This window comes from Homalodisca vitripennis, chromosome 5, assembly GCF_021130785.1.
Source record: "Homalodisca vitripennis isolate AUS2020 chromosome 5, UT_GWSS_2.1, whole genome shotgun sequence".
NCBI classification, from domain to species: Eukaryota; Metazoa; Arthropoda; class Insecta; order Hemiptera; family Cicadellidae; genus Homalodisca; species Homalodisca vitripennis.
The window spans coordinates 7,824,968-7,848,327 of NC_060211.1; positions in this window are offsets into that span (position 1 = coordinate 7,824,968).

Genomic DNA, 23,360 nt, shown 5'->3' on the forward strand with positions numbered 1-23,360 from the left:
TCTTATCTCTCCTTTGTGTCCATGGTACATTGAGTATGGTTATATGACTTCTACACTATACACTCTCTTCTTTTCGCTCATGTTTTGGATGCAGGTCTACTACTATGATTCTCAGTACTCCTACTTTCTCTCTTTTGACCTTCGGTTAGAGCGATTGGAGTAATGTGTGGTTTAAACCACTACTTACCTTTCTCTTCCTATGTTCGACTCCCATCTTGTGTGGATTGGTAGGTAGCGGTTACTTAAACTCGTTCACTACTTACTACTTTCTATTGCTTTGTAGCTCCATTTGGTGAGCGATTAAGTCAGTACTGTATGAACTCTTCATCTATACACCTCTTATGTTTTAACCGATGCCCCTTGTGGAGGATTGGAAGTAGACTGTATGATTATAGACTGGTATACTACCTTTCTATCGTTCGTACGTCCATGTTGTACCAGTTAGATGCTTTACTATATGTCTCAGTCTACCTACCTGACTCTTATTTGTAACATCTCTATTGTTTGGTAAGATGCAGTTAAATACTTGCGATTATAGCTCGCTAATACGCCTCTTATCGTTTGTAACATCCTCATGGTTGGACGTTGAAGCTAAGTACTATTGAAATTCAGTCTACTACCTCACTCTTTCCTATCGTTTGTACGTTCCCAGTTGGACGTCGAGGTAAGATGTCGTTATATATGACCAGTCTCCTACTATGACCACTTTATCAGCTAAGTATGCCTTATTCGGTTTGTGTTTACCATTGACAAACTTGCTGGTTTATTAGTATAGATCCGTTCACCTCTGGACCAATCCCTTCACAATCAGATTATGTATCGACTCTCTCTTGGTTTCTGTTACCATTTTCCGAAGTCCTTAAGATGTCGGACTTGTATTGGTTTATAGCCAGGTTCTAACCTACTACCAAACCTCTTTACAGTACTATCGATATACTAGTTCTCCTCCTATGGTTTTTTATAGGATTGCCGAGTAGTTCGATTGGTCTTGGTTTAGATACTGGTTCAACCTACCTATACCAACCTCTTTCATTATGATAGTTCCCTTCTTTTTTGGTATGATTCCACAAGTTGACAGTCTATTGGTTGTATCAGTTTACCTAGGTCAAACCTCCTGACCACTTTTCTAGTCTCTCCTAACGTTTTTTGATGCCTATGTTTGTGAACTGTTCCCGATTGTAGCTGTTCATCATCACCTTTTTTTCTGGTAGACCTTTCCCAGTTAGACTGTTGTGGGTTGATCCAGGTCTATTGGTTGTGTAACCGAGTTCGTATTCACTTTACCTGTATCAGACTTATCGGTTTTCTTTCTGATTACCTTTTCTCATTTGACTGTATTCGACGTTCATGTAGCTCGGTTTACCTAACCTTCACTCTTCCAACTATTCTTGATGATTTACTCCTATCGGTTTTGTGTAGTTCTTAGCCGAAGTCTAACAGTCTTTTCGATTGATACTCAGTTCTTCCTCCTTACCAACCTCTTTCCAGTCATTTCGACTTGTATTCTGTTCTTTTTTTGTAGCGATTCCCAATGTCCAAACTTATTTGGACTTTACGTAGTCTCTCCCTACCTATGCCAAACCTTTTCCAAGAACTAACTTTGACTTGTACTGTTTTAGTCGGTTTTTTTAGCTACGGACCTCATGCGAGTTAGTTCGACTTATAGATATCGGTTCTCCTCCTATTGCAAACTTTCAACACTTGCCCGTTTACGATTCGACCTCTATTCGGTTTTATGGTAGATCCGATTCAAGCTAATGGGACCTTTATCTAGTTGCCTTATACTGCTTTTATAGCTCTTTCCCTATCTTACCTTTCCCTATTGTTTTCCCCACCCCCCCCCCCCCCCACCCCCCCCCCCCCCCACCCCCCCCCCCCCCCACCCCCCCCCCCCCCCACCCCCCCCCCCCCCCACCCCCCCCCCCCCCATTGAACATCCTTCTTTACTGTTTGTAAAATATGACCGTTGCGGCTGCAAATTTAAAAAACGTTTAAATTGATAAAAAAAATTTATTTAATGTAAATAAAAGTCGTTTGACATGTATTGGTCTTGGGATTATATGTTAGGTTGCTTATTTGAACACTTATGTCACAGAAATATACAAATACAAAATAATTGAATCGTAAAAATTGGCTCTGTAGTGTAGTGGTTGCACCTCCCCCCCCCTCCGCAAGTGAGGGATTCGGGTTCAAGTCCCGGCGAAGCAAGTACTTTTTGTGATTCAATGTTTATTGAAATATATATATATATATATATATATATATATATATATATATATATATATTTAAACATACATACTAATCACTGTGTTGAATAGAAGAAAATAAAAGAACTATTTTTCACTTCTATATTTTGGGGGATTTTAATACCCCCGTCTTCAGGAAGTTTGAAAAAAAAATTAATACAAAACTATAAACGTAAACAAGAATTAAGCAAACATAAATATAAACACAGTGTATAACATTTGATAAGCTCCAGCTGACGTGACATTTTTCTAATTTAATCTTGTTGGAACAGTTGATTTTTTATAAAGGATGGAATACAACTTGTAATTTATGACAAATTTTGAATCTATTTAAATTATTTAAAAAGTTATCTTAAATTTGGACCAAATGGATTTTTTGTCTTCAAAATGATTTGATGAGCTTGCTCCTTGCGCTTTAATTTTTATCCGTTGTAGGTTTCATCAGGGCATGGTGGTATTTGTGTATTCCTTTTCATTTAAAACGCTCCTCAATTTATATTGTTTATGTTCTAGACAATTTCTTGCCAATGGTTTATCTTCATCTTTATGGAAAATGTCAAACCTATGCACTGTCATACGGATTCTTAAATGGTTCGATGTTTGGCCGATGTATTGTTTGGAGCAAAACTTACAATTAATTTGGTATATTATATTTTTGGTATTACAGGTCAATGTTGCCAATTATAGGATAGGTCATTCCAGTATTACTGCTATTGAATTCTCTTGAAGAACTCATAGTTTATACATGATCCACATCGTGGTTTTTTTACATGGATCACATCCATTTTTTGTATAGTTGATAGATTTTTGGAGATTTTTGGAACTAGTGTTTTAACAAGCTTATTTTTCAAATTTTTAGGTCTTCTAAAAATTACTCGAGGTGCTTTTGAAATAAAATTTGAAGTGTCAGGGGAACTTTGAAGTGAATAAAATCCAATTTTTATAATAGAATTAATTTTGTGTAGACCAGGGAAGAGTTGAGTAATAAATTTAAGTTCTTTTGAATAATCATCCGAATTTTTGGGGCATTTTGGTTTATTAATTTGATTTTTGACAACTTTTTCGGGGTAATATATATATATATACATATATTTATATATATATATATGTGTGTGTGTGTGTATGAGGACTTGTAATTGAGGTTCGAACGACACTTTAAAAAATACTATAAACAAGTCTTTAATAATAAAATCATACAACAAATTATTCTGTAACTTTTTTTTTCATCTCACCTCATTCATAATCGGTTTATATAAGAACCATAAAAGGACAAAATCCAAAGTACTCTCTGTAAAATACAAGCTATGAGAGCCCCACATCAATTGTGTAAGAGGTTTCACTTAGACTCCATGCACAATTTTAAAGTATATATATCATTTTACTAGGTTTTATTATGTTTTATTATGTCACATAATAAAATATCATAAGATTGTACTCAGTTTATTTAGAGATATATTTATTCTGCAGTTCATCGTTTTCCATCATCTTACCGCAAGACCAATGTAAGCATTTACGCTAACGCTCAGCTAAATCCCATAAGGTGACATTCACCATTCCTAAACTCACTATCGTCTATATGACAATGAAGCTTCACCCAATATTTCAAATATATAGGCCAGTTTATTTCTCAGAATATTGTACGCACAGACGGACAGAAATAATATTCTACAAGGCCCTTTGGCTATCGCACAGTAAACAAACTTTTTCTTTAATGTATTGTTTCACTTTACGAGTAATTATTTATCTGAAAAAATTTTAAATTATCGTTTCAAACTACTTATTGAAACAAAAATATTCTCTTTTCCACAAACCATTTTTACTTATTATGCTGTAAGAGGGATTGTTATTAATCATCACGAAATTATTCATCAATAATACAATGAACGCTCGAACGTATCCAGATGGATATACTCTTGTATTAAAAGGAGATTTTCACAGGACTTGATTTCGCAGGTTTAATTTACCTCGGCTTCCATCAATTTCAAACTCTCTGTAAAAAGAGGAAATCCAAGTTTTGGAAGAAATGATGTTTTAGTAATAAACTTGACATTTGAAACAAACATATGATTTAATATTGCAAGTATGTAACTTACTATAGCAAGTAAAATTAAATTTTGTTAATTAAAATGTCTTCATTAGTTTTCTTTTATATATACAGGATGTTTACTAAAGGTGTTATAATACTAAAGAAATTTTGTTCTAGACGTGAAAATGAGCAAAAAACTTCATATAGAGTTATGTCCTAAAACTTTTAGTTTTCTGTCTATCTGTCTGTATGTGATTTTTACCAAAAAAGTTATACATTTTATACAAGTAAAGATAAAGTTGTGCAACTTTGCAGTTGTGTTGACCTTTGTATACCTATTTGAGAAAAAAATATGAATCGATACCCTGTATGAAAATTTTACAAGAATAACAAAATGTTGTAAACTTTATTCTAAGTCTAACAGTGGTTGTTTCATTACAACCAAATAAAAAACAACTGATTAGTACTACTAAACATAATACCATGTTTTACATCATTAAACAAAAGGAAGTATAGTTTTATAAACTGCTTTTACTCTGAACAGCTAATTTAAAGTCAATGAGCTGATTAATGTGTTGTTTATGTTTCTGACATTTTTTGCATTTTACTCATAACTAACTTAACATATTTCTTCTGTAATGTAAAAGTTGTTTTGTGTCCATTCTAATTGCTTTAGTATTAAGTATTGTTTGTTTAATTACTTTAAGGAAAACTGAAGGTTTTAGGACATACCTCCATATGAAAGTGTTTACTCATGTTCATGTCTAGAACAAAATAATACAATATTGGAACACCTTTAGTAAACACCCTATATATATTCATTCTATATGTTTACAGCATATACGTATTTTGCATTATCTACAACTACTTAAGCATTTCCGTAGGTCTGACAAACTTGCGTTTAGAAATAAAGCCATCATATTAAAGATATGCTAAAATGTTTACCCTCACATTGAAAGTCCTAGCTGAGTTTCTCTGAACACAATACCCAACCCCAAGTGAATGGATCCACTTAAACTGTATTTTACAGCTACACATTATCCCTTGTCATTGATCTTGTACTGTAATCTACAGTGAGACAATACTATGCACAGGTACCAAGAGTTAGCCACTCTCACATTAAAAATCCTAGATGAGTTTCCCTGAATACAATACCAAGTCCTGAGTGACTGGACCCACTTAAACTGTATTTTACAGCTACACATTATCCCTTGTCATTGATCTTGTACTGTAATCTACAGTGAGACAATATTGTAACGAGTTGTATGGGTTTTTGAAAGCAACGTGACACCGTGCAGGTCTAGGCTTGTAGCCGCCTGCACGATGAAGGCCGTGGAGCGACCATAATCCTAATTACACAATATCCTCCTGCCAGCTTTGATAAGTATTTAAAGTTATAATTTAAGGACGAATCTGTAAAAGTACATCGTAAAACAATTTATTAACCGCCAAAGATAATTTAACACATATCAACACCAACCACACGCCGACCTCCCATCACGACCAAACCCGCCCCAACATACTAACAATTTAGAATTTACAATCACCCCCTATAATTTTTCGGCACCTAACCCCCCCCCCCTTGATTATTAAATCAATCCATAGTGTAACACACAATACCACAAACAAATAATTTACTAAGACTTGCGACAGGCAAGTAAAATCTCCGTCACCGCCACTCGCCGATCAGACGTCTTCGCTCTTCCGTCACTCAATCTAGACTCCCTCATCAGACCACTGGTCCTCCATCAGCACGCGGCTTATCAGAAAGACCGGTCCTAACCGTTGATTCGGCGGTCTGATGATAAATGTGGTGGGCAGTCACCACAATCTCCCCCCCCCCCTAAAGGAAAAAAAATGGAGAGGAAGTCGGAAGGAAGAAACATATAGTTAATAAAAATTTCAATTTGGAATATCCAAAAATTTTGGGTGCTCTCCACCAATCTAAGAGCGGGTGACGACAGGAGGACCAATTACGTATTGATAATAGTGATGGAACAAAATAAAAACAAAATCCAACTGTTGGTCTACTCTTGTACTAGTCACCCTTCAAGTAATGACCGAATAGGCGATCGCACCTACCGTTAATATTTTGTATATATTCTAAAACAACGGGAAAATGTCACACACCCACCCCCCGAACAGGAAAGAGTTCGATACAATCAGAAAGTTGTTATGTGGTGTGTAGTATATGTGAGGGATTAGGATTGAATTCTGGTCATCCTGAAAATAAAATTGCATGTGGATTCCGTGCGGAGAGAGTGGTTTACGCGCCTGGTTTTTGGCGACCTTATAGGTTGTCTTTGTTCTGCTTGCAGTCGATGTGCGTATACAGTCCTGTGGGTTTAAGCGATACTTCTAGTGAAGATAGTGTCTTCTTCCAGAGACGAGAGTTTTTTGAGATAATGTGTTTTTGCGCTTACACTGTGGGTACGTCTCTTCTTTAGATGTTGCCGTTCTTGATGCGATTTCATTTGCAATTGCAGTGACCAACACCTAACTCATATATTCGCTTGCACAAAATTCACGTAGAATTTAGACGTTGTATATATATCTAGCAATAAATAACATTTAATTATTTAGAAAAACATAGATATTGCAACTTAATGTTCGTTTGATCACATTAAATTTGCAAAATTCACACACAATACACATACGAGCAGCATACGATGCTACGAGTAATAACGATCATTGTATTTCATACGATTAATGCATTTATCATGTTTATATTCGTAATTCGTCCTGAATAGTTTAAGACAGGATAAACCTATCTGTTCAACATAACTAAATAAAATCCTAAACACAACACATATTACAACATAAATTACATAAAATGGCACAAAATTATTTTTATTTTTTGTACAATATGACTCCTACAGATTTCCCTACATTTTTGTAAGACGTTAGTTGTTAGTAAAAGTAAAAGGATATAATAGAGATGTGTAGATTTTCTTCTTGTCTGATTGTGTATATCTATGGAGAAGAAAAAATTAATTTGACCATGTGATCAACATTTTCAAAAGAATCTATGCATTTCCTGGTTGATAAGCAATCCGGTAAAAGGATGCGCACTAAATATATAATAAAAAAATGCATCTTTACCACAGATTATTTTACCCAAAAGCTACGTAAAATTGCAATATAGAAAGAATTTATGAAAAAAAATTACAATATACAACGAACCCACCAACCCAGGAAACTCAGACTTCATCTCCATAGTGTGTTCAAAGTGTATATTTAGATACTCCACCAACGATCAACCACAGACCACTGTAGGGAAGCCCTCATAGAAAACTCCCTCAGACTCAGCAGCCGTGCAAGCAGCCGCTAACAGAGGACCCAAAAGTGTAATAATGTGTAAGAAGAATGTTAGAGTGTGAATGAAGAGGAAAAGAAACATTGAACTAATATCACCTAGGGAGAATTGTGTAGGAATATGGTCGCTTACCACGGACTTAATATTTAGGCATGAAAAACTTCTTTAATTGAGATACATGAGCCTTTCTTATAAACTTCCCATTTGTAGGATTGACGAGTCTATCTGTGACCGGTGATGTAAAGCATTCCACCACACAAGGTTTGGACCACAGGGGGAGCAGTTTACTGTTGATGTTCTCAGCAGCTTTACTAATTGGATTATTTCGAAACATAACCCAGTCACCCTGTGAGATGTGGGTAGTTGTCCTACCAGCGTTGTATAAGCGTTCCCTAATTGACCTAGCTTTTTTTAAGTTTGAGAGTGCATTGTCCCAACGCTGTTGCATTGTTTGTAGCGGTTTCTTGCGCCAGTAATGAATCGAGATTCCATGCCAATTCGAGTGGATGCTGTATTTCCCGGCCTAGAAATACGCTAGCTGGAGTTGCTTTAGTGCTTTCATGTGATGCTGAGTTAAAAGCTACCTGCAGCCAGTGAATGTTCTTATCCCAAGTCTTGTGGTTATGTCCGTGAAAAATTCGTAGTGCCACCTTAAGATTTTTATTAACCCGCACAGCATGACTAGTATTCGGGTAGTAAGCAGAAGTGTAAATATGTTGGATACCGTAAGTCATACACATGTCTGCCATATGTCTAGATTTTAAACTGGGATACGTTATCTGAAACTAAAAAATTTTGGGAACCCAAAAAGAGAAAAAACGTTTTTAGACAAAATATTCACTGTAGTTTTTTTTTTGTAGCATATCTAGCTGGTAACAGAATAACAAACTTGGAGAACGCATCAACTACCGTCAACAGATATTGGTTGCCTTTGTTTGATCTAGGAAGTTTACCAATGTGATCTATGAATAACTTTCAAAAGGCCTTGTAACTACTTCCGATGCAAGTTTACCCACTCTAGAGTTTTGAGCCTGCTTGGAACGTTGACAAATTTGACATGATCTTACTCGGTCTGCTATTATTGTATCAAGTTTTTGGGCCCAAAATATTTTAAGAATACGCTTTTGTGTCTTTTTAATGCCCAAGTGAGCTGCATTTGGGGACTCATGATAATATTTAATAACCATATCGATGAGTTTGTAAGGTAAACTAGGTGTATGTCTGGCCGATATTTTGTACATCAACACTCCCTGACTAAGTTGATAGTTAGTGGGCCTATTACTCGACTTTATAATCTTTAAGAGATCAGGGTCTTCACGTTGATGAGTACCAATATCTTTAAACATTTCTGGGAACCCTGCCAAGAGTGCCACTTGTGGTAAGGTGGATGGCTTTTTCCGATGAATTATTTGCGTGCACTGTTGGTTCACTGTTTTCGAACAGGCGCGATAAACAATCAGCAACTACATTATCCGATCCTTTGATATGTTGTACTTGAAAATTTAAACGAATTTATAAATGTAATCCAGCGAGAAATTTTTCCAACTTGACGTGGGTGGTTTAAAAGCCAGGATAATGCCGAGCAATCCGTCTGCAAAAGGAATTCCCTATGTTCAAGATACTATTGGAATTTGGAAAAGGCAAAGACAACAGCCAGGCATTCAAGTTGAAGAGTGTCATAATTTTGCTCATGCTTGTTTAGTGGTCGCGAAGCAAATGCCACTGGCATCAAGTTGCTATTATATTCTTGGCTGAGTGAAGCACCTAAGGCGGAGGTTAATGCATCGGTCTGTAAAACAAAAGATCGATTAAAATCCGGCATTTTCAAAACTGCATTTGATGTCAAAGCTGTTTTTAAAGTTTCGAATGCGGATTGTTGTTCAAGCCCCCAGATAAATTTTACGCCTTTCTTCTTTAGACTATTAAGTGGTTGCGCTATTTTTGCAAATGATTTAATGAATTTAGAATAAAAGGCTGTCATACCCAAGAATCTATTTAGCTGTTTCAAGTTTTTAGGAGCGGGGAACTCAACTATTGTCTTGCACCTTTCCGTGTGAATCGTCACGGTATGATTGGCAAATGTGTGACCTAAAAATTGGATGTGATTTGCTGCCAGGGTCATTTTATCTGGATTGACGGTTAATCCTGCCTGCTTTAGCCGATTTATGACTTCTCGGAGATGGCACAAGTGCTGATCAAAAGTACCGTTTGTGTATATGCACAAATCATCGAAAAAATTGAACACATATTTGTATTTTATATCTCCAAAAATTTGATTAATTAAACGTGTAAGGACTTGAGAGCCGGTTGCAAGACCGAAAGGCAGAAAATTGTACTCAAAATGCCCGAAAGGTAGAACAAAAGCTGTATATTTCTTTGAGTTCTCTTGCAAAGGGACCTGTAAATATGCCTTATTTAAATCCACCAAACTAAAGAAAGTAGCTTGCCCTAAGTGTTGGAAAGCAGATTCTATAGTTGGCACTCCCATGATCTATTGGCTTCAAGATCTATTAATGAGTTAAGCTGTCTATAGTTAATTACCATGCGCGTTTTTTCCGCCTTTCTTTGGTACTAAAAATGCTGGCGACGCATAGGGAGACATTGATGGTCTAATCACTCCGTTGGCCAATAAATGATCAACATGTTCCTTGATTGCCTCCATTTTAGGTGGCGCAAACTGATAGGGCCTATTTCTAACGATTGTATCAGAATTTAATTTGATTTGATATTCGACCAAATTTGTACGGCCTAATTTAGTAGTAATTGTTTCTGGAAATTCATTTACTAGTCTTAATTGGACATATTGTTGTACTTGGTAATTCAGCTGATTGAGTGAGATACATGACCGAAGGAGTGCCATATGGAAAAGTTAATGTTTTATTTGCCATATTAATGATCACCCTAGTTTTAGTTAGAAAGTCACAGCCCAGAATAATTGGCATTGGTAATTCTGAGGCGACAAGAAAATGAAAATCCCAAGACAAGTTTGAAATTTTGAAGTGTAATATAACCTTTAAATTAAATATTATATTTTGTCCCGAGGCTGAAATGGCTGACTCATGTATGGTTGAAACAGATTTTATCACCCTTGGTATATTCTTTAAATTCTGAAAACAGGCATTCGATATAATGGAGAATGAAGAACCCGAATCTACCAAAGAATTAATGATTAACTTGCGAAAAGTCAAAGGAACTGTACAAAACTGAACTCCCGGGAAAGAAGGAGCTTGAGCCGACTTGGTGAAAGGTGTCCACTGCTGGCTTGATTTTATCAAAACGGGCGGTTAAAGTTAGAAGAGGGGAGTCTCCGCCCATTAGAACCCTCTTTTGTAGTTTAAAAACCCACGTTGAGATTGATTTCTGGAGAATTGATGATGTAGTTGATTCCTATTGTTTGTATTCATATTTTGATAAGGAGGTCTATGTTGAGTAAATTGTCCCGATTGACTGCGGCGGTTATGAAAACTATTTTGCTGATCTTGTATGGGATATCGATTATAAGTTACATTGTCTCTCCCTATTTGTCTATAAGATTGGTTTAGTTGACGTCCACCATGGACCTGTGGTCCAGTTTGTTGATAATACTCCGGTGAATTTAAATCTTGTGTGAACCGGTTTTCCGTATTTTGAATTACTTGTAATCGGGGGGCTAAGCTCAACAATTCAGAAATGGTGGCTGGAGCCGGAAAACCCGCTAATCGAGCTCTGGTTTGAGGGTTAATTCCTGTAATGACAATTTCAAGCATCTCCTGGGGTGAAATAGCCGGTATAAGCAATTCTGCTAACGGTCTGATATCATTGATAAAACTAACCAGTGTTTCATTTGGTTTCTGGGTTCTATATATAAGTTCGACCGTGGCTTGTTGACGAGCTCTAGTAGGCAGAAAAGTATCGAGTACGGTGGTAATTAGAATTTCCGGATTCTGTTTTGATGAAATAGCTTGTAGCCAGATATTTCTTAATTGACCTGTAGTTTTAGGTAAAATTAGGTAAATATGACGCTGTCTGGATTAGCTAAATTTAGCATCAAAATTTCCCTAACTTTTATAACAAAATCGAGTAGTTTTCTAATAACTATTCCATCAAGCGATGGTAAAGCTGTAATTAAATCAGTTAACACAGAGGGCAACATTGCGCGTGATGTCGAGGGTGACGGTGAAGTCCCCTGCATCTGTGACAAGGCTGACGCAATTTGGTTTCCCACAGCGGTTGCCGTTGTGTGGACTATTTGCATCCAATCGGTTACGGGACTCTGAATGTCTGTGGTTGTATGGCTAGTAGACGACTCTGTTGGATTAAGAACAGTTGCTTGACAGTTGGCTCCACTGATACGCTCTTTTAGTAGAACACGATTGTTCTCTAACTTAGGTGCTGGAGTTATTCCCCAACATAAGCACTGTTCTTTGGCCTGAGATGCATTTAGTAGTTTTACCCAAGCCAGTCCTTTAGGGCGTTTTTCCCATTCATACGGTGGATCAGTGACACTAACGTCTTCTTGGAGGATATCTTCGCACTCCAACATCTTATTTATGCTTGACTCAATATAAATAAAATATATCAATTACTAAATCATATCAATACTAATATCACAATACTATTTATTATGTAAAGATGGAGGGGTATTCAGTACCATTGTAACCATAAGGGGGTTTACCAATTAATATTGTTGTATGTTTCATTTTTACTATATATTTGTTATTAATTAATTACTGCAATAATTGAGTGCTTCATTTGATAGTTCAATTTTATTATAGTGGCCAATTATTTTAAGCGTAATATTCAATTGGATAGATAAAAATTATTATAATTAGTAATATTATTACTTAAGGCTTATATATGCATCATATTTTATCTTATAGACACCCTTTTATTACTTACTGCCATTAAAGTATTTTTTTACAGAAAAAATAATAACAGTCTGTATATTAAACCTATGAAACATTTATTTCAGTTTTAAAATAACAAGTCTATATTCTATTTTGGCTGGTTTTAATAACTGGTTTCAAGAATTTTTTTTTTTAATATATCTTTCAATAACATTGTTAAAAGTAAAAACCCTTCATTGTTAAAATGTACGCTGTCTAGTCTGTCCGAATGTGGGTAAAATTTATGGAATAACTTTCGATTATAAATGACAGTGGGAGTAGGAACAATACTGTTGTTTACCGACTTTAATGAAGATAAAAACTGGTTGAAGGCATTTAATTTATCAACTGTGTGATTGCACCGTTGAATACGAGGATAAACCGGAAGCTGAGAGATTAGAATGTGTCAATTTTGACATAGCCGTCGAATGCATTTCAATAGAGCTACAAATTGTTGCTTTAAAATGTCAACAGGCGTGGCGTTCAGAATATCATTCGTGCCGATCAGCAGGAATAGAGGGTAATCAGAATTTAAAAAAGGTCGTTGTGATTTGATTTTATCTTTTAACTCACATACTTTAGGTCCTGAAAAACTAAAATTTTTCTCAACCTTTAATTGTGAACTTTTGAACTTACTTAAATAGAAAAAATAGCGTTGGGCTATTGAGTCACCCATTAATTGAATTACGTGAGAATTATTCATTTAATTTATGTAAGAGCGAGGCGTAGGGCTTTGTAAAAATAGGGGGCAAGAAATATATTAAATTGCATGAGTTATACCGAGTCTAAAATATATTAATTTTAGTTAAAGACAAATCTCTATAACGGGTGCGAATAAGCCATTGTTTAAATCAAACCATTCATTACCAACAGTATGCATATATATAAGAGATATTCCAAACACGCAAATAAACAGGAAAATCAATAATGTTTAATTTTTAATTTTCATTAATTGCTGTATCATAACTTTACTCGACTTATCGTATAAGTTAATTACTTTTTTAACCCAGTGAAAAAATATCCAAAGTTTCAATATCTACAGATTACAATAAATAAGAATAATAATTATTTAAGTATGTACTAATTAACATGTTACAATTTAAATTAAATAATTCAATTGATTTCAATACTTTATTTAACTCTCAAACACAACTTCCACTTTCTCAAGTGTTTCCTGTCCGAGATTTTCTCACGATAATATGAAAGACCAAAGTTTGAAATGAGCGTAATAAATAAATTAAGTAAACTCAAAGCATGTTGTAAAATCCCAGCAGAAGGCAAACAATAGGGCCTACTTCCGGTACTGATAATAAAGCGATAAGATTAGATTTATTTCCAGCAACTATACTACCGCACTATCAGTTAACTTACCTTTTCAAATCTTGGTGAAGAGGATATAAACAATGTAAGCTTTATTGCTATTATAGAGAGACGTAATATATAATTTGTACTTACTAATATTGTAACGAGTTGTATGGGTTTTTGGAAGCAACGTGTCACCGTGCAGGTCTAGGCTTGTAGGCGCCTGCACGATGAAGGCCGTGGAGCGACCATAATCCTAATTACACAATATCCTCCTGCCAGCTTTGATAAGTATTTAAAGTTATAATTTAAGGACGAATCTGTAAAAGTACATCGTAAAACAATTTATTAACCGCCAAAGATAATTTACACATATCAACACCAACCCCACGCCGACCTCCCACCACGACCAAACCCGCCTTAACATACTAACAATTTAGAATTTGCAATCACCCCCTATAATTTTCCGGCACCTAACCCCCCCCCTTGATTATTAAATCAATCCATAGTGTAACACACAATACCACAAACAAATAATTTAACTAAGACTTGCGACAGGCAAGTAAAATCTCCATCACCGCCACTCGCCGATCAGACGTCTTCGCTCTTCCGTCACTCAATCTAGACTCCCTTATCAGACCACCGGTCCTCCATCAGCACGCGGCTTATAAGAAAGACCGGCCCTAACCGTTGATTCGGCGGTCTGATAAATGTGGTGTGCAGGCACCACAATACTATGCACAGGTACCAAGAGTTAGCCACTCTCACATTAAAAATTCCAGCTGAGTTTCTCTAAACACAATACCAAGCCCCGAGTGACTGGACCCACTTAGACTGTATAGTACAGCTACACATTATCCCTTGTCATTGATCTTGTACTGTAATCTACAGTGAGACAATACTATGCACAGGTACCAAGAGTTAGCCACTCTCACATTAAAAACCCTAGATGAGTTTCCCTGAATACAATACCAAGTCCTGAGTGACTGGACCCACTTAAACTGTATTTTACAGCTACACATTATCCCTTGTCATTGATCTTGTACTGTAATCTACAGTGAGACAATACTATGCACAGGTACCAAGAGTTAGCCACTCTCACATTAAAAACCCTAGATGAGTTTCCCTGAATACAATTCCAAGCCCCGAGTGACTGGACCCACTTAAACTGTATTTTACAGCTACACATTATCCCTTGTCATTGATTTTGTACTGTAAACTGCAGTGAGGCAATACTGTGCACAGGTACCAAGAGTTAGCCACTCTCACATTAAAAACCCTAGATGAGTTTCCCTGAATACAATACCAAGCCCTGAGTGACTGGACCCACTTAAACTGTATTTTACAGCTACACATTATCCCTTGTCATTGATCTTGTACTGTAAACTGCAGTGAGGCAATACTGTGCACGGGTACCAAGAGTTAGCCACTCTCACATTAAAAATCCTAGATGAGTTTCTCTGAATACAATTCCAAGCCCCGAGTGACTGGACCCACTTAAACTGTATTTTACAGCTACACATTATCCCTTGTCATTGATCTTGTACTGTAACCTGCAGTGAGGCAATACTGTGCACAGGTACCAAGAGTTAGCCACTCTCACATTAAAAACCCTAGTTGAGTTTCTCTGAACAAAATACCAAGTCCTGAGTGACTGGACCCACTTAAACTGTATTTTACAGCTACACATTATCCCTTGTCATTGATCTTGTACTGCAATCTACAGGGAGACAATTCTATGCACAGGTACCAAGAGTTAGCCACTCTCACATTAAAAATCCTAGATGAGTTTCTCTGAACAAAATACCAAGCCCTGAGTGAATGGACTCACTTAGACTGTATAGTACAGCTACACATTATCCCTTGTCATTGATCTTGTACTGCAATCTACAGGGAGACAATTCTATGCACAGGTACCAAGAGTTAGCCACTCTCACATTAAAAATCCTAGATGAGTTTCTCTGAACGAAATACCAAGCCCTGAGTGAATGGACTCACTTAGACTGTATAGTACAGCTACACATTATCCCTTGTCATTGATCTGGTACTGTAATCTACAGTGAGACAATACTATGCACAGGTACCAAGAGTTAGCCACTCTCACATTAAAAACCCTAGATGAGTTTTCCCTGAATACAATACCAAGTCCTGAGTGACTGGACCCACTTAAACTGTATTTTACAGCTACACATTATCCCTTGTCATTGATCTTGTACTGTAATCTACAGTGAGACAATACTATGCACAGGTACCAAGAGTTAGCCACTCTCACATTAAAAATCCTAGATGAGTTTCCCTGAACACAATTCCAAGCCCCGAGTGACTGGACCCACTTAAACTGTATTTTACAGCTACACATTATCCCTTGTCATTGATCTTGTACTGTAAATCTGCAGTGAGGCAATACTATGCACAGGTACCAAGAGTTAGCCACTCTCACATTAAAAACCCTAGATGAGTTTCCCTGAATACAATACCAAGCCCTGAGTGACTGGACCCACTTAAACTGTATTTTACAGCTACACATTATCCCTTGTCATTGATCTTGTACTGTAAATCTGCAGTGAGGCAATACTGTGCACGGGTACCAAGAGTTAGCCACTCTCACATTAAAAACCCTAGATGAGTTTCCCTGAACACAATTCCAAGCCCCGAGTGACTGGACCCACTTAAACTGTATTTTACAGCTACACATTATCCCTTGTCATTGATCTTGTACTGTAATCTGCAGTGAGGCAATACTGTGCACAGGTACCAAGAGTTAGCCACTCTCACATTAAAAATCCTAGTTGAGTTTCTCTGAACAAAATACCAAGTCCTGAGTGACTGGACCCACTTAAACTGTATTTTACAGCTACACATTATCTCTTGTCATTGATCTTGTACTGCAATCTACAGTGAGACAATACTATGCACAGGTACCAAGAGTTAGCCACTCTCACATTAAAAATCCTAGATGAGTTTCTCTGAACAAAATACCAAGCCCTGAGTGAATGGACCCACTTAGACTGTATAGTACAGCTACACATTATCCCTTGTCATTGATCTTGTACTGCAATCTACAGGGAGACAATTCTATGCACAGGTACCAAGAGTTAGCCACTCTCACATTAAAAATCCTAGTTGAGTTTCTGAACAAAATTCCAAGCCCTGAGTGACTGGACCCACTTAAACTGTATTTTACAGCTACACATTATCCCTTGTCATTGATCTTGTACTGTAATCTACAGTGAGACAATACTATGCACAGGTACCAAGAGTTAGCCACTCTCACATTAAAAATCCTAGATGAGTTTCTCTGAACAAAATACCAAGTCCTGAGTGACTGGACCCACTTAAACTGTATTTTACAGCTACACATTATCCCTTGTCATTGATCTTGTACTGTAATCTGCAGTGAGACAATACTATGCACAGGTACCAAGAGTTAGCCACTCTCACATTAAAAATCCTAGATGAGTTTCTCTGAACAAAATACCAATTCTTGAGTGACTGGACCCACTTAAACTGTATTTTACAGCTACACATTATCCCTTGTCATTGATCTTGTACTGTAATCTACAGTGAGACAATACTATGCACAGGTACCAAGAGTTAGCCACTCCCACATTAAAAACCCTAGATGAGTTTCTCTGAACAAAATACCAATTCTTGAGTGACTGGACCCACTTAAACTGTATTTTACAGCTACACATTATCCCTTGTCATTGATCTTGTACTGCAATCTACAGGGAGACAATTCTATGCACAGGTACCAAGAGTTAGCCACTCTCACATTAAAAATCCTAGATGAGTTTCTCTGAACAAAATACCAAGTCCTGAGTGACTGGACCCACTTAAACTGTATTTTACAGCTACACATTATCCCTTGTCATTGATCTTGTACTGCAATCTACAGTGAGACAATTCTATGCACAGGTACCAAGAGTTAGCCACTCTCACATTAAAAATCCTAGATGAGTTTCTCTGAACAAAATACCAAGTCCTGAGTGACTGGACCCACTTAAACTGTATTTTACAGCTACACATTATCCCTTGTCATTGATCTTGTACTGTAATCTGCAGTGAGGCAATACTATGCACAGGTACCAAGAGTTAGCCACTCTCACATTAAAAATCCTAGTTGAGTTTCTCTGAACAAAATACCAAGTCCTGAGTGACTGGACCCACTTAAACTGTATTTTACAGCTACACATTATCCCTTGTCATTGATCTTGTACTGTAATCTGCAGTGAGACAATACTATGCACAGGTACCAAGAGTTAGCCACTCTCACATTAAAAATCCTAGATGAGTTTCTCTGAACAAAATACCAAGTCCTGAGTGACTGGACCCACTTAAACTGTATTTTACAGCTACACATTATCCCTTGTCATTGATCTTGTACTGTAATCTACAGTGAGACAATACTATGCACAGGTACCAAGAGTTAGCCACTCTCACATTAAAAATCCTAGATGAGTTTCTCTGAACAAAATACCAAGTCCTGAGTGACTGGACCCACTTAGACTGTATTTTACAGCTACACATTATCCCTTGTCATTGATCTTGTACTGTAATCTACAGTGAGACAATACTATGCACAGGTACCAAGAGTTAGCCACTCTCACATTAAAAATCCTAGATGAGTTTCTCTGAACAAAATACCAAGCCCTGAGTGACTGGACCCACTTAGACTGTATTTTACAGCTACACATTATCCCTTGTCATTGATCTTGTACTGTAATCTACAGTGAGACAATACTATGCACAGGTACCAAGAGTTAGCCACTCTCACATTAAAAATCCTAGATGAGTTTCTCTGAACAAAATACCAAGTCCTGAGTGACTGGACCCACTTAAGACTGTATTTTACAGCTACACATTATCCCTTGTCATTGATCTTGTACTGTAATCTACAGTGAGACAATACTATGCACAGGTACCAAGAGTTAGCCACTCTCACATTAAAAATCCTAGATGAGTTTCTCTGAACAAAATACCAAGTCCTGAGTGACTGGACCCACTTAAACTGTATTTTACAGCTACACATTATCCCTTGTCATTGATCTTGTAACTGTAATCTACAGTGAGACAATACTATGCACAGGTACCAAGAGTTAGCCACTCTCACATTAAAAATCCTAGATGAGTTTCTCTGAACAAAATACCAAGTCCTGAGTGACTGGACCCACTTAAACTGTATTTTACAGCTACACATTATCCCTTGTCATTGATCTTGTACTGTAATCTGCAGTGAGACAATACTATGCACAGGTACCAAGAGTTAGCCACTCTCACATTAAAAATCCTAGATGAGTTTCTCTGAACACAATACCAAGCCCTGAGTGACTGGACCCACTTAAACTGTATTTTACAGCTACACATTATCCCTTGTCATTGATCTTGTACTGTAATCTACAGTGAGACAATACTATGCACAGGTACCAAGAGTTAGCCACTCTCACATTAAAAATCCTAGATGAGTTTCTCTGAACACAATACCAAGTCCTGAGTGACTGGACCCACTTAAACTGTATTTTACAGCTACACATTATCCCTTGTCATTGATCTTGTAACTGTAATCTACAGTGAGACAATACTATGCACAGGTACCAAGAGTTAGCCACTCTCACATTAAAAATCCTAGATGAGTTTCTCTGAACACAATACCAAGTCCTGAGTGACTGGACCCACTTAAACTGTATTTTACAGCTACACATTATCCCTTGTCATTGATCTTGTACTGCAATCTACAGTGAGACAATACTATGCACAGGTACCAAGAGTTAGCCACTCTCACATTAAAAATCCTAGATGAGTTTCTCTGAATACAATACCAAGTCCTGAGTGACTGGACCCACTTAAACTGTATTTTACAGCTACACATTATCCCTTGTCATTGATCTTGTACTGTAATCTACAGTGAGACAATACTATGCACAGGTACCAAGAGTTAGCCACTCTCACATTAAAAACCCTAGTGAGTCTCTCTGAACACAATACCAAGCCCTTAGTAACAACCCACTTAAACTTTATTGTACACCTACAAATTAAACCTTATCGTTGATCTTTTAATGTAATCTACGAGTGAAGCAATCCCATGCCAATGTTGCACTCTATAGCAATGTTGAAGAACGCAGGGCCTCTTTTGACTCTACATGTTGGTAACTTGATATGGTTATTATCATTCCCTATTGTTTTCATTCATATTTATGTTGTAAGAGATACGATAGATAACATAGTAACCATCATCATACAGACACAACCTATTGACTATTGTGACCATCAGAACCTGTTTTCAATGGTAATGTTGCACTCGAGACAATCTGCAGGGTCTCATGTGGTTCTACTTGTAGTAACCCGATATTGTGATTAACATTAATTATTGTATTCATTATGCTTACAGTATAAGAGAGACTATGGATGAGATAGGAACCATCAGTATATAAACACTACCTATTGACTATTGTGACCATCAGGACCTGTTTCAATGGTAATGTTGCACTCAAGGCAATCTGCAGGGTCTCATGTGGTTCTACTGTTAGTAACCCGATATTGTGATTAACATTAATTATTGAATTATTGTATTCATTCATGCTTGTACAGATAAGAGAGACTATGGATGACATAGGAATCCCATCAGTATATATAAACACTACCTATTGACTATTGTGACCATCAGGGACCTGTTTCAATGGTAATGTTGCACTCAAGGCAATCTGCAGGGTACCATGTGGTTCTACTTGTAGTAACCCGATATTGTGATTAACATTAATTATTGTTATTCATTCATGCTATTACAGTATAAGAGAGACTATGGATGAGATAGGAACCATCAGTATATAAACACTACCTATTGACTATTGTGACCATCAGGACCTGTTTCAATGGTAATGTTGCACTCAAGGCAATCTGCAGGGTCTCATGTGGTTCTACTTGTAGTAACCCGATATTGTGATTAACATTAATTATTGTATTCATTCATGCTTACAGTTATAAGAGAGACTATGGATGAGATAGGAACCATCAGTATACAAACACAACCTATTGACTATTGTGGACCATCAGGACCTGTTTCAATGGTAATGTTGCACTCAAGGCAATCTGCAGGGTCTCATGTGGTTCTACTTGTAGTAAACCCGATATTGTGATTGACATTAATTATTGTATTCATTCATGCTTACAGTATAAGAGAGACTATGGATGACATAGGAAACCATCAGTATATAAACACTACCTATTGACTATTGTGACCATCAGGACCTGTTTTCAATGGTAATGTTGCACTCAAGGCAAATCTGCAGGGTCTGCAGGGTCTCCTGTGGTTCTACTTGTAGTAACCCGATATTGTGATTAACATTAATTATTGTATTCATTCAATGCTTACAGTATAGAGAGAATATGGATGAGATAGGAACCATCAGTATACAAACACTACCTATTGACTATTGTGACCATCAGGACCTGTTTTCAATGGTAATGTTGCACTCAAGGCAATCTGCAGGGTCTCATGTGGTTCTACTTGTAGTAACCCGATATTGTGATTGACATTAATTATTGTATTCATTCATGCTTACAGTATAAGAGAGGCTGGATGGATGACATAGGAACCATCAGTATATAAACACTACCTATTGACTATTGTGAACCATGACCTGTTTCAATAATGTTGCACTCAAGGCAATCTGCAGGGTCTCCATGTGGTTCTACTTTGTAGTCCGATATTGTGATTAACATTAATTATTGTATCATTCATGCTTACAGTATAAGAGAGAATTTGGATGAGATAGGAACCATCAGTATACAAACACTACCTATTTGACTATGTGACCATCAGAACCTGTTTCAATGGTTAATGTTGCACTCAAGGCAATGTATTCTGTCTGAGACTGCAGGGTCTCCTGTGGTTCTATTGTAGTAACCCGATATTGTGATTAACATTAATTATTGTATTCATTCATGCTTACAGTATAAGAGAGACTATGGATGACATAGGAACCATCAGTATTAAAACTACCTATTGACTATTGTGACCATCAGGACCTGTTTCAATGGTAATGTTGCACTCAAGGCAATCTGCAGGGTCTCATGTGGGTTCTATTGTAGTAACCCGATATTGTGATTAACATTAATTATTGTATTCATTCATGCTTACAGTATAAGGAGAGGTATGGAGGAGATAGGAACCATCAGTATATAAACACTACTATTGACTCTTGTGACCATCAGGACCTGTTTCAATGGTAATGTTGCACTCAAGGCAATGTATTCTGTCTGAGACTGCAGGGTCTCCTGTGGTTTTACTTGTAGTAACCCGATATTGTGATTAACATTAATTATTGTATTCATTCATGCTTACAGTATAAGAGAGAATATGGATGAGATAGGAAACCATCAGTATACAAACACAACCTATTGACTATTGTGACCATCAGGACCTGTTTCAATGGTAATGTTGCACTCAAGGCAATGTATTCTGTCTGAGACTGCAGGGTCTCTTGTGACTACCTGTAGAAGCCGATATTGTAGTTATAGTTCCTTATAGTCACATTGCATCCATTTATATGTTTCTTAGTTTAAATTAATATTTATGTTAAGGTTATTAACTTAATAAAAACAGGCCCATAATATTTATCTAATTCCAAAATCACAGAAGAATCTTGGGTTTTTAGGACTTTTAAATACACAAAATTGTCTAATTGGTCAACTCCTTAATAACATCAAAACAAATAAGTTTTTTTTATTTCATAGCCTACCTCTTGAAGAACGTGAAAATTGTTATTTCTGATTTTGTTTCTCGTGTAAAAACACGCAAGTATAGAAATTAAAACTTTATTTTTTAATTTTTAATAATTTTTAATTTTGAAATAGCAGATATTTAATGCACTATTAGGTTTTTAAATTAATATTGTATCCATCTATTTCATTATTACTATTTTTCCCGAAAGGGGTCGAATCAAAATATTCAGATTGCACATTTAGGTTTTAGTGAACTAATTTATTTATTTGCGTTTTAAAGAAAATTAAAACCATGATTAAAATGTTTAAACTATTGATCTGGAATTTGTTACGTATTTATGTTTACTAGAGAGAGAGGGAATGAATATATTCTACAGAATGTCAATATATTCAATAAATAGTTACAAATGTTTCAAAAACTATTACAGAATACCACGATAGTTACGGCACGATAGTTAACGGCACGATAGTTACGGCACGATAGTTACGGCACGATAGTTACGGCACTATGCAGGCCACGCTACTTCTGATGTTCAAAGCAAGTGATCTTTTAAAACTAGGCATTAAAGGTTTCGAAGGTTTTGCGGGTGACCACAAGTTCCAACGACCATCGCTTACCTCAGACATGATCAGGATCTCATTTAAACTGAAGCAGTTTGTAAATTTAAAAATTTGCAAAATTTATGAGCTTATTGTTTGTATAAAATCTGGAATTATACGCTCATGAGATGTATGTCGAATTGCGTTATAAATATTTATACAGAGATTAAATGTATTTCATCTTAATAACTGTCTCTGATTTTCATGTCACTAATTTATACATTTCTATTGGGAATATCATAAAATTATGAAAATATATAATTAACAATGATAGTCTAAACCAT